General features: G+C 35.9%; 1 protein-coding gene across 9 annotated transcripts in view; it reads left to right on the forward strand.

Annotated features, from left to right (window-relative positions):
* CDK14 (cyclin dependent kinase 14) overlaps nucleotides 1-18,454 on the forward strand; it is a 673,115-nt gene that overhangs the window by 593,046 nt on the left and 61,615 nt on the right. For 7 of the 9 annotated variants that reach the window (XM_031939988.1, XM_031939989.1, XM_031939987.1 and 4 more), the window contains one exon: nucleotides 463-835. The exons of 1 other annotated variant lie outside the window; for it this stretch is intronic. The gene's annotated coding sequence lies outside the window, so the exon portion shown is untranslated. Of the gene's footprint in view, nucleotides 1-462; nucleotides 836-5,959; nucleotides 7,453-18,454 lie in introns of those variants that run through there. One more of the 9 variants, XR_004229802.1, reaches the window with a different exon arrangement.

An 18,454-nucleotide genomic window follows, 5' to 3' on the forward strand; every position in this document is an offset into this window, starting at 1 on the left:
GGCCCGGGATCCAACTGTCAGTGTTCTGAATGATATTGAATTGGGAGGCTGGTCCTCCTGTCAGCCAGGAGGATGGTCTGCCTGAGTAAAATAGACAGTGAAAAGATAGCTGGGTCAGACAAGGGAAGCAGGCACGGCATTTGCATACTGTTTCTGCAAAGGGGGTTTAATCCAAAGAAAGCAGGAGATTTCAGTATTGTCAGTCAGGGCTTTGTTCAGGGTAAAGAGTAGAAGGAAATCTCCCAAAGAGGCCTTTCTCAAAGCCCCAGTCTCAGCCTGGAGGTTATGCTGGTAAAGTTGTGTCCCCTTGGCTTGTTTGCCCACTATTGTCCATTTGAAGGTCGACTAAAGTCCCAAGGCTCAAAGCATTCCCTCTCCCGAGTACAAAAGCGGCGAGTTCGGAAGGGGAAAAAGTGACTTGTGTTGCCAACTGAACCAAGCCCCCTTTGTTCTGTGCCCCAGATCTCCTCTGAAGAGTCACAGACAGACTTTAACATCCAACTGAGTCAGCCTGAGAAAGTGTTGTTTGTGGGCTGGAAAACAAGGTACAAGTCCCTCCCTGTGGCCCGGCTGGCTGTCCAGGCCCTGGACACTCCAGTGGGCTTGCTCCCCAAGAAGAAGGGAGTGCTCCAAAAATGAATCTGTAAAACTGCCGTCTCCAAGTATTTCATCAGTTTGGAACACATCTGCATAATCTTTGGACTGAGAGGGAGACAAAGTCAAAGTTCACATCCAGAGCTGGGATAATAATGATTGCCACTTTTACAGCTCTGCTGCTCGGAATGAAAACACTGTCTATTGCATAATAAAGATCATTTCCTCCCTCTCATTGAAATACTTTTTTTTTCTTCTAATTTTCTTGCTTGAAATTAAGGATTGCTTTCACATTGAGTGAATTCATGAACATGTCTCCAAAAGTCTTACCCTAGAGCAGGAATTTTCAAAATTTTGGGGGTATGTCTGTCATGTACCCCTTTGGTGGTCTGATGAAGTCTATGAAACTCTTCTCAGAAAAAAAATGTTTTCAAATGCATAAAATATGTAGGATTGCAAAAGAAATATATTAAAATCAATGTCATTTTTTTTTCTCCATCTATATTCATGGACCCTCCTGAAAGCTATGGAGTCCAAGTTAAGAAACCCTGGGGAATTTTCTCCATAGTGTTTGGGTACCTCTCACATTTAATGGTTAGCTTGGGAATATTCTTGCTGTGGCTAAAGAAAACACCTTTATTAAAGAATATAAATTACCCATGCATATATCTTGTAAATAAAAAGCTATAATAAAAAAATAAAGAATATAAAAATAGAGAAGCATAGAACACCAGGTAAAACTCACTATTATTAATTATTAAAATACTATAAATAAGTGACTCAATTTTATAGGATCATAGATTTGGAGCTGGAAAGGATCTGATAGGTCATCTAATCAAGCTATTATTTTATTAATTAAATCATAATTATTCATTAAACATCTCTCTGCATATGACTTGCTCACAGCCACATGAGCAATAAGGTAGGAAATCCAAAATTTGAACCTGGACCCTCTCATTCCAAATTTAGCACAATTTCCACTTCACTGGGTTGTTGAGACAGCTAGGTGGCACAGGGTAAGGGCCTGGGCCTGCAGTCAAAAAGTCTGAGTTCAAATCAGGCCTCAGATACTCGCCAGCAAGCCGCCCTTTGTTTGCCTTAATCCATCAGTGAAGAAAATGACAAACTACTCCCGGTATCTTCACCAAGAAAACCCTGTGAATAGTATCATCCATGAGGTCATGAAGAGTTGGAGATGACGGAACAATATCATGACCTATAAGGTCATTTATAGAAATAAGGAAACTGGAATCCAGAGATCCAGAGATCATGTAAGGTGTCCTGGCAGGTCTGGGATCCAGATCCAGGCTCCCTTCATCCAAATGCACACCTGGTCTGTCTGTGCAAGGCACAAGGTAGTGTACAAAGTGCTGGGGGCACAAAAATATAGAGCGCCAAGGAGTGTCCATTTCAGTGAGGAAATATAGAACATTTACACAGATTACTCTTAGCATGAGACTGAATATGAAAGAGCCAAAGAGAGTTTACTTTCCCCTGGGGAGGTTGGGAAAAGATCTTGAAGGAAGAAGATTTCAACAAATGAAAAAGAAGAGGGAAGATATACCAGAGATAGGGAGGAATAATGAGAATGGGGTCCTCAAATAGTCCACTTTGACTACAATAGAAGGGAAATGGCGGTGGTTTTTGATGGTGAGTCATTTCAAGTCATGTTCAACTCTTTGTGACCCCATTTGAGTTTTTCTTGGCAAAGATAATAGAAAGTAATCAAAATAGGGTCAACAAGCAGTCCAATATGGCAAAAATGTACAATAAAAAAAGGAAATCTTGTTCTTGACTCCCCCATTTGAAGTTTTCTTGTCAAAGATACTGAGTTGGTTGGCTGTTTCCTTCTCCAGCTCAATTTACAGATGAGGAAACTGAGGCACACAGAATTAAGTGTCATGCCTAGTGTCACCCAACTACTAAGAGTCTGAGGGCAGATTTGAACTCAGGAAGATGAGTGTTTCTGACTCTAGGCCTGGGACTATATCCACTGTGCCATCTAGCTGCCCTAACAAGGGAAATAATATGACATAATTAGGCAGGGGAGTTAGCCAGAAATGGAAAGCTTCAGATTCTAGAATGAGGAATGTGTATTTTACCTTATGAGCTACTGAAAGTTTTTGAGTAAAGGAGGGCCATAGTCAGATGAATCTAATAGAAGGATTATTCTTCAACTGGATGAAATATAAGGATCAAGGAAGGAAAAGGTTATATGCCGTGGAGACCAGTGAAAGGGCACAATAATGTTTTTCCAAGTGAGAGAAAATGAGAGGCTGAATTGGGTAGCAGTGTGTTTGGAGGGGAAGGCACATGTGCAAGGGATATGATGGGAGATCAATAAGACACTTGTTACATTAGTAAAACAGAAGACAAGGCACTAATTGGTCTACATGGTTTACTGCTTTTTAAATGTGAGGTCACTGGCCCAGTAGATCTGTTCTAGACACAAACCAGTGGAGTGAAAAGATTTTGACTTTGAATGGAATATCCCATTTAGAATTCAATATTCAGATTAAAAGCATTAGAAATATTAACTTGTAGACATGGTTCTGTGTGCGTGTATGTATTATTTTATTTTTATTTTTTTTGCTGAAGCAATTTGGGGTTAAGTGACTTGCCCATGATCACACACAGCTGGGAAGTGTTAAGTGTTTGAGGCCAGATTTGAACTCAGGTCCCCCTGACTTCAGGGCTGGTGCTCTATCCACTGCACCACCGAGCTGCCCCAGTGTATTTTTTTAACTGATTAATTTTCTAGGACTATTTTGAAATCAGTAGACAAACTCACTCTATAAAAGCACAATACAAATGTGATAAAGAAGTTATCCATAAGTTCCTGCAAAGTGGAGGAAATGTATATCTTCCTTCCAGAATAAAGAAAGCTCTTAACACAATCAAGGAAATAGGAGGGTACTTAGAAATTAATTTGAGACAACTTCTTTTAGAGAAATTTCTGCCCCCCCTCCATCTGAAAAATAAATAGGGAATCTTTCACCATCCCATTGGTTCATTTGATGTCTCCACTGAAATCACTGATGTCAGCGGGTGTAAATTGAGGGTAAGATTGGGTCCTTGGGGAATCTGCAGTGGTCAGACATTCTCTTAAAAAAATAATTAAATGAGTAGAGAAGATGGTAATTGTTGCTGCTAACTTTTTTATGATTTAGATAATTTTCTGTGTGTAAATAAATTCTACTTTGCAAAAAGAGGTGAGCTGTTTTCCCTTCTCTCTTTGCATTTTTCCCTGTGAGAAGCATGTCAAAATTGGGAGAGGGAGGGGAACTGGATCTTTTTCTTTGTTGCCCAGCTTGTTGAGCACAGCACTATGTTCCCTTTCCCACCAGGAAGGTCAGACTGCTGGGGGCCAGGCTATTTTCTGAAATGATCCCTCCTGTCTGTCTCTGGTGTCTGACAGACTGTAACAGTTGTCTGTGTTACTATGCTTTCAATGGTTGCTAAATGCCTCACTTTCCATGAAAGAGATAAAATATATAGCCAGCATTAAAAACATTAGGTTAGTTGGGTTGCTTTTATTTTTTCATCACTCACTGAAGTTTTCACTTTAGCATTCCTTCCTAAAAGCAAATTTAATTAACTTTCTCGTAAGATATTGACAAGTTCAGGAAGTTACTATCCATATAGATGGACACACACACATATACATACATACACCAGAGATAAGCCTTCATTTATGAGCTCTACTTTTAAAGACACTTTTTTTTATTAAATCGGGTAATAAAATTATGAAATATAGACTGTTTCAATAGCTGAATTGTCATGGTAAGTTTCCTTTGTTCACTTATATTTCAGTTTAATGTATTTTGATCAGAGGTATGTATAAAGCCTAAAGAAATTAGTACTGTGCTGAGCCTTCAATACTCTCCAGATAATTGAACTAATTAAATCTTTACCAACATTAACACAACTTCAGCATTCCTTGGACAGTGGTTAATTATTGCAGGAACATGGCAAGCTTAAACTAAACAGATGAAAATAGAGTTCTGTGGAATGGGTATTGAGTTTTTCCTTTATTCATCTTTTGATAAGGTTTAATTAAAACTGCCTCTCTCCATTGTGGTGAGAATGAATGTGCTTGTTTTCTTAGAGAAAGGCAAATTATTCACTTCAGCCATGGTTCAATCATCAAAGCCCTGCAAAGTTTTGGGTTATATTGTAGCCAGGGAGATATAATTGCTGCAATTCTCTATGAAGGTTTTATCTATTTTATTACTTTCTCTTATTTATTTTTGTAGGAAAGAAATTATAGAATTCATTTTCTGATGTGGTATTTAAATGAATAGGTTTGAAGCACCATTACATAGGTTGAAGAGTGTTAAATGCAGTTTTAAAACTTGTACCACGTGGGGCATGATGCCAAATTAAAAGGCAAAAGTGAGAAAAAGTAAAGAAATTGGGCATGTCTTTAACTGAATAGCATTTGAGATGATTTTACATGATGAAGCAGTCGAATTCAATCTTAAGAGCTTAAACCTTTGTTATGTCCCAGTCATTCAGATCCCTTCATATCTGAAGCTAAACTGAAAAGATTTTGTAAAGAGTCATTTCTGAATGTAGAAGGTGAATTGGAATTGGCACACTAATGCATTGTAATAGAAATTATTTCTGCTAAGATTTTTTTTTGTATTAATTTTCTTGTTTGTTGTTGGTTGGCATTTTGAAACTATTATTTTCAGCATCATGTCTGAAAAATTGATCTGTCTTTTGAAGGTGGGTGGAAGTTTTCATGGAAAAGAGTTTAAGAAAAAAATTTATGTAGTGGATCATGCTGGATTGGAGTCAGTAAAACTCCAAATCTTAACTCTGATGATTTCAAGTTGTATGACTTTGGGCTTTCCACATTTCTTCATTAGCTCCTTAGGCTTTATTTTCTAACTCTCCACCTTGCCATCTTGCTCGGAGGAGAGATTCCCCACACTGAGAACATCACAGTGCCTTCACACACACAGATAGAGTTAACATTTTTGAGCTTCACATAGTGATTGGATATTTTCCTGAAAGAATTATGCCTTTGAACCTATAATCGTTCTATTTGAAGTGACCATCCTTGAATGCATTGTTGTGTGATGATTAAAGAAATAGAGTAATGAACGAGAGGTTGAATGAAATATAAGTCCTATTCACAGTGAACTGACTTTGGAAAAAGTACAGTATGGAAGGCCCAGATTTTTTCAGTTAATCAAAAGCAAGAATGGTTCCTGGTCTGAACAGTAAGATTAGTCATGTATGACACAAGTAGTTAACTGCCACAGAGATTAAGCAGAGTATTCATTTGGAATATGACATTGGCTCCCAATCCAACCCCTGGTTTTTCTCTAATTCAAATTTCTCTTGAGTCTCACAGAAAATCTCGGCCTTCTTGAAACTGAATATGACTTTGAACAACTTTGTACGTGAAAAAAGAAAAAAAATCATGTGTTCATCTTGACTCCTCATTCCACTGAACAGGGATGACAAAATAGAAGAAAGAAAGAGAATCCTGGCTACCACATAAAGTGGTTGGAGAGAAGAATGTGTAGTCTGTGCTACTAACCTCCCAGAACAAAAGTTTTTGGCAAAGTTCAGGATCATACCATTTAACAAAGGGGAAGATATACAGAATGAGTGAACTAAGAAACCCGCATCTTCACTGATAAGTATATGTTTGCAAAACCATCTCCTTGTCAAAGTTGAACACATTTTAGTCTTGGCTTTCTTTAACTTTTAGTGTAATATACTCAGTCGTCTAGTAAGACTTAGTAGCCTACTTGTGTTTGTTGTTTGCCAAGAATTCCTTACTTAACTTTCATGACATTTACCCATGTTCCCAATTTCATTAAAACTCATGACCAGCAGCACCTAAGAAACCCATGTCCAATCCACTGTGTACCAGACCAGTACACAGATGCAGTGTAATAATTCACAAAGCCTTCATTTCAGTTGGGAGACAAGACCAGACAAGCACCCAGGTAGCCTAGCCCAACCCACAGCAGATTCAAGAACCAGGGCAGCAGCAGGAAGCAGAGGACTTAAGGTTTCATGAAAGACTTCTGTCAGTGGAATTGACACCCAGTTAGAGCCCGAGTCCATGTTAGAGATGGAGCTAACTCCAGGTTTGCCATTATGCAAGGAGACAGAGAAATGAATGTGGCCAGAGCTTAAGTCAAGAAACCAGGATATTGAGTATAAACGGAAGAATTCCTACAGGGTATAGTGCCTAGTTTCAAGTACACCATCCAAGAGTACAGGCAAGAGAAGAATTTAACCCAGACCAAAGCCTCAGTGTAGAAACTGAGGTTAGAGCAATTTATAAACAAGAAAATACTAAACACAGTGACTAAGTCAAATCATTTTACCTCTGCTACAGTTTCCTCAAGTGTAAAATAAAGATCATAACAACAACACCTACCTCAAAGAATTGTTATAAGAATCCAATGATATATTTGTAAAATGTGTAGCATAGTATTATGGATGTAAAAGATGTTTAATAAAAGCTTGTTTTCTTTCCTATCAAGGAGCTATGGTTAGTATTGCACAAGATTTCAAAACTGACATAATTTAAGAGAGAAGAGCTTGGAATATGGTATTTTAAAAGAAGGCAAAAGATAAAAAGGCTTACAACCAAGCATCCAAGGAAAATCTTAAAATGATACCACAAGCGACAAGATACATCTTTAATGAGATAGAGGACTTACAAGTATTACTGATGAAAAAAATCAGACTTAAGTAAAATCTTTCAAAGATTCTACAGTGATAAAGTACTTACATTCTAATAGGAGGAGAAATAAGTGTTCCTTCAAAATCCTTCTATCTTCCCTGAGATATAGAGAGAATTAAGTAAAGCAAACAAAGATTCTGGTAAGTGATTGTGTTCTATGTAGGTGGCCCTAAAAGAAGAAATAAAAGGGAAAGTAAAGGATTACAAGAAGGAAGAGGCATTAATTTACTCTATCACATAAGAAATTAAATATATATATATATATATATTTATGGGATGTCAATAGGAAAATGGATGTCAAATAAACCTTACTTTGATCTGAGCTGGACAGATAAGGCAATTTAACACATATATTTAGATTTTGTTGTAGAAATTCACTAAATTCAATAAGGAATAGAGTTAGAGAAAAGAGGAACGTATAAAAGGGAACATAGGATTACTGAGGGGTTAGATATAAGCAAAATATTGTCAAAATATGTGAGAGGTAGGACCTAGACAAAGTTAACAAAAAAGAAACATCTTTTGCTTATATGTCACTTTGCTTCAAGTTGACAGAATTAACCATAAATCTGATTTAAGGGTGTACTTGTTTGCTTATCCCTTAGTCTACATGCAAAGGATTTAAGAGAATTTTACACAGCAAGATATAAATTACTCCAAGTTATTATATGTCTGTATGTTAAGACATCTCAAAAAAAAAAAAGGTAGCCAGTACATTAAATGGTAATATTAAAAAAAAAAAAAAAAGACTGAAATGCACTGAGTTTTATAGCATGGTCAGTTTTGAAGATGGTGAAGAAATATGATTGCTAGAAGGCCATTCAAATTTAAGACAATAACATATACAAAAGCATGGTGTTAGGAAATAAACAAATTCTATACAGGAAAAAAAAAAAAAAACAGTTTGAACAGTTAAGCCCCTTCATGTGACAGATTCAGACTAACATGCTCAAGAGAGAAAATTGGCCAATCACAGGGCAAGGATCCAGCCCAATTCCTCCATCGGCAAAGCCAGCACTTTAGCAGGGTTTTGTGCCAGAAATTACTGCATTTTTTCTTAGTGATTTTATTAGATTTTATCTTAGAGAACTGATCTCTCAACCCCATTTTCTATCCTGATGGAAATGTAAACTAAGTAAGACACAGGTTACATCACTGGGAATGATGTGTCTCAATTCCCTCTTCTGCTGCAGCAGATGTTTCAATCACATAGTCAGTTATAAGCCAGGACCTCAAGCCATTATTTAGTTGATATGTAGAAAGGAACTTTAACTATTCCAGGAAATAAAAATTAAAAGTGGGAAACACAATGCAAAAAAAAAAAAGCTTTCCAAGTCGAATTAATTAGTCCATAACACTGAGCCCGCCTAAAGGCTTTATTTAAATGTAATTTCACTGTGAGTGAGAAGCTTTGGGAGCCTATATTAAAACTGAAGGGGGGAAAGAATTTATTTTTAGTTTTCTACACATAATTTTAATAATTTCACCATGAAAATGATCATTTCATCATTTCAGTCAACTTCATTTGTTTTAAATAAAATTTGTAACATGGGTACTCTGTAAAACCTCATTAAGATTCACTGCCTCTGAAACTACCTGAGATTTTAACACAGGAACTCAATTTTAAAACATATTTAAGACGTTGCTTAGCATTGGCCACACATGGTCAATATTATTATTTAACATTGCCTTCAGCATGAAAACTGCACTGGATACCTTGCTAAAGAGAAATATGCTTTTTTCTCAATTTCTGCCCAGTTTGAATATCTATAGAGCACTCTGATAATGGAATCAGAAAAACCTAGATTTGAAATCCCTCCTTAGATACTTAATAGCCTGCTGACTCTGGGTAAGCTTCCTGAACCATTCCCGTGCTCCCATTCTTAGAATGTAAAATATTCTGTGCTAATAATGAGATAATATCTGTACCTCTTACTTCATAGAGTGCTTCTGACTATCAGATTAGATTTAAAAAATATCTCTTATTATTATGAAGATGCAAAAGGTGGAAAGCAGAGAAGGAAATGAGTATGGCTGGAGTGGGCTGAAATGAGAAGAGAAGCTTTTGAGAATCAGAAACTTTACAGTAAACTGAAGGCATTTTAATTTAAACTCTCTTAGAAGAAGTACCTTTTAGATTTCAATTCTGAAATCAGGGAGTCTGGCCACTTAATAAAATGATCGACCCATTTTTTGTAAAGTCGCAGACTAGTTGAGGATCCTAGACCCTGTGTGTGTGTGTGTGTGTGTGTGTGTGTGTGTGTGTGTGGTGTGTGCCATTAAAATATATAATAGTGGGAAAGTCTAAAGGAAAAAAAAAGAGGGGCAGGTAGGTGGTACCACAGAATGTGAAGCACTGGGCCTGAAGTCAGCAATACCTGAATTCAGATCTGAACTTATTAGCTTTGTGATCCCGAGCAGGTCACTTATCCCTGTGTGCCTCAGTTTTCTCATCTGTAAAATGAACTGGAAAAGTGCTCCAGTATCTTTGCCACGAAAATCCCAAATGGGGTCACAGAGCTGGACACAGCTGAATCAAATAAACAACAGATGGAAGAAAGAATGAGAAATGAGACCCAAGAACCCATTCTTTTGCATGTTTTCTCTTGACTAAATGGGGCTCTTAAGTTTATCATGCATCACTAGTGTAAAAGTGAAGCAGACTATCTTTTGTAGATTGCTTAAAATATAAATTAGCCATTCAGATAAGATTAAATACAGGGCTACCAGAGTTAAAAGTACATTGGGATTTATTGATCTAGTGCTTACAAGCTGTTCTACTTTTTAAATGTCTTGTAGTAATCAATAATGATCATATTACATGTTGCTAATTTTTAAAAACTAATAACTTTCAAAAGATGATTTACATATTCAAACAATGCTGCTTCTTGGTCTAGAATCTTTTCCTGTCCTTTAGAATTGGATCAGTGGGTATTCAGGTAGAGTAGAGAAACATAAATAATCAACTGTATATTACTAAAAAGAAGTAAAAGAAATGCATATCAGATTAGACTAGTGATCATCTAATTTAATATTTTTGGGAGAGAACATGACTGTCCTTTGAATGTCAATCTCAAAAGATTTAGGATGTTCTTGAAGGCTCTAAACCTAATAAATTATCTGTTGTCCACATTCATTTTCTTGAACCTGTTTAAATTTTCAACTTGTGCCAAGTCATTGATAAACTCGGGAGATGAGTTTACTACCCAGTGTAGCTAATGTATGTACTTATATTCTTCCCCAAACTGCATCTTTCTACATTGTAATAAGGGCCTCCTGATATTCCAATCATAGGTTATGGTTCATGTGTAATAATGTTCTTACCCTTGAATCGATATTCTTCCAGTTTACAAGATCATAAAATGAGATTATAGGTCCCAAGGTCTCTTCTGAGAGGAGCATAGCAACTATTTTTTAGGGATACAAGCCATTTTTTTTCCTATCATTTCCACAGTTTTGTCTTGAGTTCTTTTGCAGATGACTTAGAGATCCCATACTAAAATAACCCAGGTGCTCCCAGATTTGGTAACTCCAAATTCTTTTGTTTGGCATCAAACTGATCCATACCTTTTATAATTTTATGAACTTCTGCAATAACTCTTTATCTCGGAGATCCTGTGTTTTCTTTCTTCCTAGAAGGAATACTCTCTGTGTATGCTCTTTATAGAGATTCTTCATATCCTATATAGAATCTATTAGATATATCTCCTCCCTTGATTTCAGTTGCCTTTCTCTGATCTTTTTTAGGCCTCTGTGATTTCATTCCTTGAGGTGTGGTGACCCAAACTGCACAAGTGCTGTATTTTCCCCAGAGTGTAATAATTTATTTCATTTCCAGTATGTTTCTTGATTATTCCCAGAATTTCATTGCCCTTTGCAGGCAAAGCAATCCTTTGAATGAAGGCTGTTTCTGTACAGGCAATGACATCTAGATCCTCCCCTTTAAAGTGGAGCTGACAGCTCAGAGTCTGTCATCGTGGTCACTGAGATGGATTTCATCCTTCATGTGCACTCTTACACATGGCCACTTTTCTGGCCCTATTTATGAGATCCTTCTAATTAATTCATTGCTGCAAAGCATCCAAAATGGTAGAACTGGAAGGGATTGTAGAGATTACTTAAACCAGCCTCTATATTTGCAAGAGAAAGAAACTGAGACCAGCTCAGCATTTCATTATTTGAAAAGTCCTAATGACATCAGCAAGCCTGGAAGTTTCCCTGTGCACTCTTCCACATCATTTCTAAAAATATTACAGAAAGCCAGCCAGCTCCAATCCCTCTGGGGCCCTCACTATTAACATTCCTGCATTAGAGAAGTGTTATCTCTACTCTTTATTTCCTGTCTTTAATCCAGTTCTCTATCCAAGAGAGGGGGAAGGGAGAGAGCAGCAACCCTATCCCCACCCCAATCCCATGTTCATTCTTAAAAAAAAAAATCCTTTGATGCAGAACCTTAAGTGCTTTTTGCAACTTTAAATAAATTATGCCCGCTGCTTGTTTACCCTGAGAACTCCAGAAGATTAGTAAGACATGATTTTTTAAAACAAACCATGTTGCTTTCCCCCAATAGGTTATGGTGCATGTGTAATAATGTTCTTATCCTTGAATCGATATTCTACCAGTTTACAAGATTATAAAATGAGATTATAGGTCCCAAGGTCTCTTCTGAGAGGAGCATAGCAACTATTTTTTAGGGATACAAGTCATTTTTTCCTATCATTTCCACGGTTTTGCCTTGAGTTCTTTTGCAGATGATTTAGGGATCCCATACTAAAATAACCCAGGTGCTCCAAGATTTGGTAACTTGAAATTCTTTTGTTTGGCATCAAAACATACTTTGTTTTATTTAAAATTTGCAATTCTAATTATGGGATTTTTTTTTTAAGTATTCAAATTATAGTATCCCCTGAGACTAGAGTAGCTAGATCCATGGAGAACTAGCCTTAAAGCTTAAGAAGGAGCAGGGGAAAGATACAGAATGAAATGTAGATAGTAGTTACTCTGTGAAATAGATATTGGACGTGCCAACAGTCAGATGGCATATTTATAGAAAATTGACCTTCACTGGGCTTGAGTAAGGAATGGTGATAACTTTCACATAACACTTGCCATGATTACTTGCAAACGTTCCCAACTTTTCACTTCTTCCATGTTTTTAATTCCTCCCCGCCCCCCCCCTTTTTTTTTTTTTTTAGCAATTACTGGAAACTTTCAGTTAAATTAAAAAACAAATAAGCAAACTCCAAAACAAAACTATGATCTTGGACAGGTACGAGCTGACTGATGATACTACTGCCTAGTAAGTAGGGATGTTGGGGATACCATATAAAACGTTATTATCATTCCTAGAGCTCTGAAATATACCTTCAGTGTGGTGTATTTGGCATAAAACAAAGATCTGAAGCTTCCTTGAATAGAATTGGCAGGTAAAGAATTATAGTGTACCAGAAATCTTAGGGTAGTTTTTAAACTTGGTTCAACTCTTAAAGCTTAAACCCTCCCTAAGACTTTTGGGACACCTTATATAGAAATAATGGTTAGAATACAAATTGTAGCTCCTTTAGAGGCAAGCACTGGTTTGTTTTGTTATATTTTATTTTATTTTTGGTCTCTTCGGTTTCTAGTGCAGTGTCTGACACATTATTGATATTATATGCAAACACATTTTGGATTGTATTTAAGAACCAAATGGCCCGAATAACTTTTGGATTTATATGGATTATTTGTTGATAAGTTAATTAACCAGAAAGAAAAAGTATGTTGAAGGCTAAAAATGTAATAAGTTCTTATAATGTTTATTCTCCTGAAGCTCTTAAATCCATTTATGTTACGTTTAGAAGCATTATTTTCCAAATTGAACTTTTTTCAGAGAACATTGCAGAGTACTTTCTTTTCACTTTTCCCTCTTTGCCCTTGAAACCATGTGTTTCAATCCCACCCCATCCCCCAGTCCCTCCTTCATTCTTCTTCTCCCCCTCCCATCTTCAGAGGGATCCCCCTCTCCTCCCCCCAGAGCTCTCATACGTGTGGACAATGGTGGACAAGACGTAATCATGATGATATTCTGATAGGTTAGCAGCTCTTGCTCTGTCAGTTACTGTGCATCTAATGCATAAAATGTTAATACTCTTTAAAAGAACATATGTTACAACTTCAGTATCTTGTCAAACAGAGTCTAATCTGTTCGCAATTGCAGACCTGACAAAAGCTCATTCCTGGGCCATGCCTCCGTCTCTGCAGTTCAGTCCATTATCCCCTATGCAGCATTCGGTGCATGACAACATTCAACCACATGCTTCCTCGGCTTTATTGGCTGAGGCGAAACTGCTTTATATTAATACGTTAACAAATGTTGTTGAATGGAATTAAATTAATTTTGCTCCCTACTTTTTTTTTCCCCCAGTGACCCCAAGCATCTAGATCTATAATGAAAAAAAAAAATTGATTGACTCATAGAGTGGGGGATTGCAGTGTAGTGATTTCACGCTCGGTTGTTGGCTAACAAGGCGCCATAGTTTTTATTTAGGGAGGCCCAGTTGCAAAAGAACAAGAATTGTGTAGGGCCCAGCTGCCAAGGCTACAGAGCAAGCAGCTTAAAGGGCTTCAGGGTTCCAAGCGTGAGGGGAATTGTCTCTTCCCAGCAGGTAAGGAATAGATCTAGACAGGAGCTGTTGTATGAAAGATGCTGACTGGTCTGAGTAATTCATAAATCCTTCACATTACAACATTCTCCTCTCATCAGGAAATGGAGGAGACACTTTGCTAGATCGTTAACCCTTTACTGACTGGACAACCACGCCATTCAGCAAGAGGTCATTCTGATGATTGGTGGGTTAAAGTGGAATTTATAAAGTCCCTGATTTATTATAAATCCTCCTTCTTAGAACATTCCAGACTGGCAATTTAATTTTTTTTAAATAAGTTCTTGTCAAATTGGTAGTCACAGGAGTAGATAGTATAACCCATTTATTTTTCTCACCATCTCATTCCATGTTGTTGGTACTGTGTTGTTGTTGTTGTTATTCCACATAACAAGTACTTCTTATATGTGTTTGCCAAACAGAATTTTTTAAAAAAATTGTGTGTGGGTGAACAAAGTAGTAGGGAGTGGGGGGTAAGTGTCTGATATTTACCAATAATAACTTAATTATATTATATTATTATTGAAATATGTACACTTTAAAAAAACCTAATATATAATCAAATCCTCATTAACTTAAGCTTTACTAATTCAGAATTTGTGATCATTTTGACAGGGCCTGGGCTGAAGTTTATCTTTGAATTATTTATGACAAAGCTTGCTAAGCAAATAATGAGTATGAAAATGATCACAAGGGGGCAATATTTAGACTTTTATTTGAGAGAACTAATTTTTAAAGGCATATTAAAATACCATTTACACAGAGGAAATATGATAGGTAGACATTAAAGATCAAGAAGACATGGGTGTGAATTCTGCCTCAGTTCCTTAGGACAAGTCACCTAACCACTTTTGAGTTTCCTTTGAAGCTTTGAGTTTCCTCAACTATAAAATTAAGAAAACTGAGGCTTACACAGTTCAGTGGTATGCCATGGATACGAAATGCCTACCTTCATAACTCCCAGTAAAGTGGTTTCCTCACTATGCTATGCTGCAGCATCTTTATTTCATGTATTTCTTCGGATTTGTTTTTTAGACCAACATCAGAAATTGAATGGTATAACATACCTGAAAATAGTTCAGAAACATTTTATAATGATATGCATTATATAATTGAGTTAAATTGTACATTATCTTTAGGAATACCAATGTGACCCCAACATAAGAATCTACCTTTTAAACACTAGCATTCTTATTATCATGCAGCAAAAAGGTATGGAACTCCATCATTATCAAAGCATCCTAATTGTAGGTGAACTAAAAGGAAGTAGTGATATGGCAGGTAATCATAAGACTTGTTGCCTATTGCAAACAAAGACGTGTATAGAGTAGAATAAAAGGTGTGATCTGGAAATTGGTGAGCCAGACATGTCAAGATTCAGAAATAACAAATACTCTCAAGAGCTATATTGTTGCCCATGGACTGTTCTGAAAATTTTTAATGTGTTGAGTTGATTATCTATGGAGTAGCTGTTAGAAAATATAAGCAATTGGGTTCCACACATGGAGGGGGGGGTACTCAGGTCCATAATAATATCATGGTTGATTTGTTGAAGTAAATGGAATTCATCTAGTCAAAACATTATAAACAGTAAAAGTGTGGAGAGGGAAAGGAGCACTATCACCACTGATTATAACCCTGAAATAGAATATCATTTTTTTTAATTTTTAACATTTTTTAAAAAAAAGTTTTGAGTTCCAAATTCTATCTATCCCACCACCCTGAGATGCTAAGCAATGAGATATAGGTTATTCAATCAATTTTAGTTTTCTCTGTATTTGGATAGTATGCTTCATCACTGATCCTTTGGGCTTGTCTTGGATCATTGTAATGCTGAAAAGATCTAAGTTATTTACAATTCTTCATCAAGTAACATTGCTGTTACTGTATACAATTTTCTGGTTCTATTTATTTCACTATGCATCTGTTCATGTAAGTCTTTCCAGGTTTTTCTGAAATCATACTGCTTATTATTTTTTGTATCACAATAATATTCCATTACAATCATATACCACAACCTGTTTAGCCATTCCCCAATTGATCACTTGGACTTCCAGTTCTTAACCACCTCAAAAAGAACAGCTATAAATATTTTTGTATAAATAGCTCCTTTCCCCCTTTTTTGGATGTCTTTGGGATATATACCTAGCAGTGGATCAAAGAGCATGCACAGTTTTATAGTTCTTTGGGCATAGTTTAATATGCTAGCATTAAATAACATATTTAATATATTATTATTATGATAATTCCAAATTGCTCTCAAGAATGATTGGATCAGTTCACAATTCTACGAACAGTACATTACTTTCCCATTTCCCCCAAATTCCCTCCAACATTCAACATTTTCCTTTTTTGTCATAATGCCTCTCTGATAGCTATGAGATGGTACCTCAGAGGTGTTATAATTTTTATTTATTTAATCAATAGTGATTTAGAAATTTTTTTCATATGACTATAGCTAGCTTTAATTTCTTTGTCTAAAAACTTCCTGTTCATATCCTTTGACCATTTATCATTTGGGAAATGACTTGTATTTAGTTCTCTATATATTTGAGAAATGAGATCTTTATCTGAGATATTTGTTGCAAAAAAATCCCCATTTCTGTTTTCCTTATAACTTTAGTTACATTGATTTTGTTTGTGCAATGTTTTAATTTTAATATAATCAAAATGATGTTTTACACTTTGTAATGAATGCTCTCTTCTTTGGGTCTAAATTCCTCCCTTATCCAGAAATTTGACAGTTAAACTATTCTATATTGTCTTAATTTGTCTATGGGCTCAATCTGTGTGTATAAATCATATATTCAGTTTGATCTTATCTTGATATACAGTGTGAGATATTGGTCTATACCTAGTTTCTGTCATCATTTTTCCAGTTTTCCCAGCAGTTTTTTTGTCAAATAATGAGTTTTTATTCCAAAACTTTTCATTTTGGGGTTTATCATATCCTATATTACTGTGGTCATTTACTATAATGTAATTTGTGACTAACCTATTCCACTGATCCTCTCTGTTTCTTTGCTAGTACCAGATTGTTTTGATAATTACTATTTTATAATATAGTTTGAGATTGGTATGGTTAGATCATCTTCTTTCACAGTTTTTTTCACTGATTCCCTTGATATGGTTGCACTTTTGTTGTTCCACATGAATTTCATCATTTTTTAGCTTTTTTTTTTTTATAGTTTGATTGATGTGGCCTTGAATAAATAGACAAATTGTCTATATTTGTGTGAAATAGTTGTATTCATATAGTTCCTGGTTTTGTCTTGGCAGGTAGATTCCCAAGTATTTTATATTATGTAGAGCTACTTTAAATGGATTTTTCTTTTTCTCTCTTGCTGCTAGACTTTGATGGTAATATATAGAAATGCTAATTATTTATGTGAGCTTATTTTGTATTCCATAACTTGCTAAAGTAATTAATAATTTAACATTTTTTAGTTAATTCTCTAAGATTTTCTAAGTATGCCATCATATCACCTACAAAGAATGATAGTTTTGTTTCCTCGTTGCCTGTTCTAATTCCTTTAATTTTTTTTCTTCTCTTATTGCTATAGCTAACATTTCTAGCACATCATTAAATAATAGAGATGATAATGGGCATCCTTGCTTCACCCCTGGTTGTATTGGGAAGACTTCTAGCTTATTCCCATTATAGATAATGCTTGCTGATGATAAATATTACTTTTCATTTTAAGGTAAGCCCCATGTACTCCTAAGGTCACTAATGTTTTTAATAGGAGTGGATGCTCTATTTTGTCAAAGGCTTTTTCTGCATCTGTTGAGATAATTATGATTTCTCTTGGTTTTGTAACTGATATGGTCAATTATGATTATAGCACTGCATTCCTGGTATAAATGCCACTTGACCATAGTGTATGACCCTTTTGAAATATTGCTGTAATTTCTGCTAGTAGTTTATTTAAAATTGTTGCATCAATATTCATTAGGGAAAATCGCCTGTAATTTTCTTTTCCTGTTTTGGATATCAGCCCCATGTTTGTGTCATAAAAGGAATTTGGTAGCACTCCTTTACCTGTTTTTTCAGATAGATTATATAATATTGAAATTAATTGTTCTTTAAATGTTTGATAGAATTAACTCATGAATCCAAATGGCCTGGGAGTTTTTTCCTTAGGAAGTTCATTCATGAAAATTTCATTTTAATTTTAATTAAATTTATTATCACACCAATGAAATAAGCTTCTTAATCAGTCTTTCCCCCAAACACTACTGCATTTATGAAAAGCCTTGGTCCAGGGATAGAGAGAAGAAGAGAAATTATTATTTTTTGTTTTTTTGCTGAGGCAATTGAAGTTAAGTGATTTGCCCAGGGTCACCCAGCCAGAAAGTGTTAAATGTCTGAGGCCAAATTTGAATTCAGGTCCCTTCTGACTTCAGGGCTGGTACTCTATCCACTGTGCCACCTAGCTGCCCCTGAGAAGTTAGTTCTTTCCCCCAACATTAGAATTACAGTAGGATTCTGTTGGGCATA

Source organism: Sarcophilus harrisii, chromosome 5 (assembly GCF_902635505.1).
Source record: "Sarcophilus harrisii chromosome 5, mSarHar1.11, whole genome shotgun sequence".
Lineage (NCBI taxonomy): Eukaryota > Metazoa > Chordata > Mammalia > Dasyuromorphia > Dasyuridae > Sarcophilus > Sarcophilus harrisii.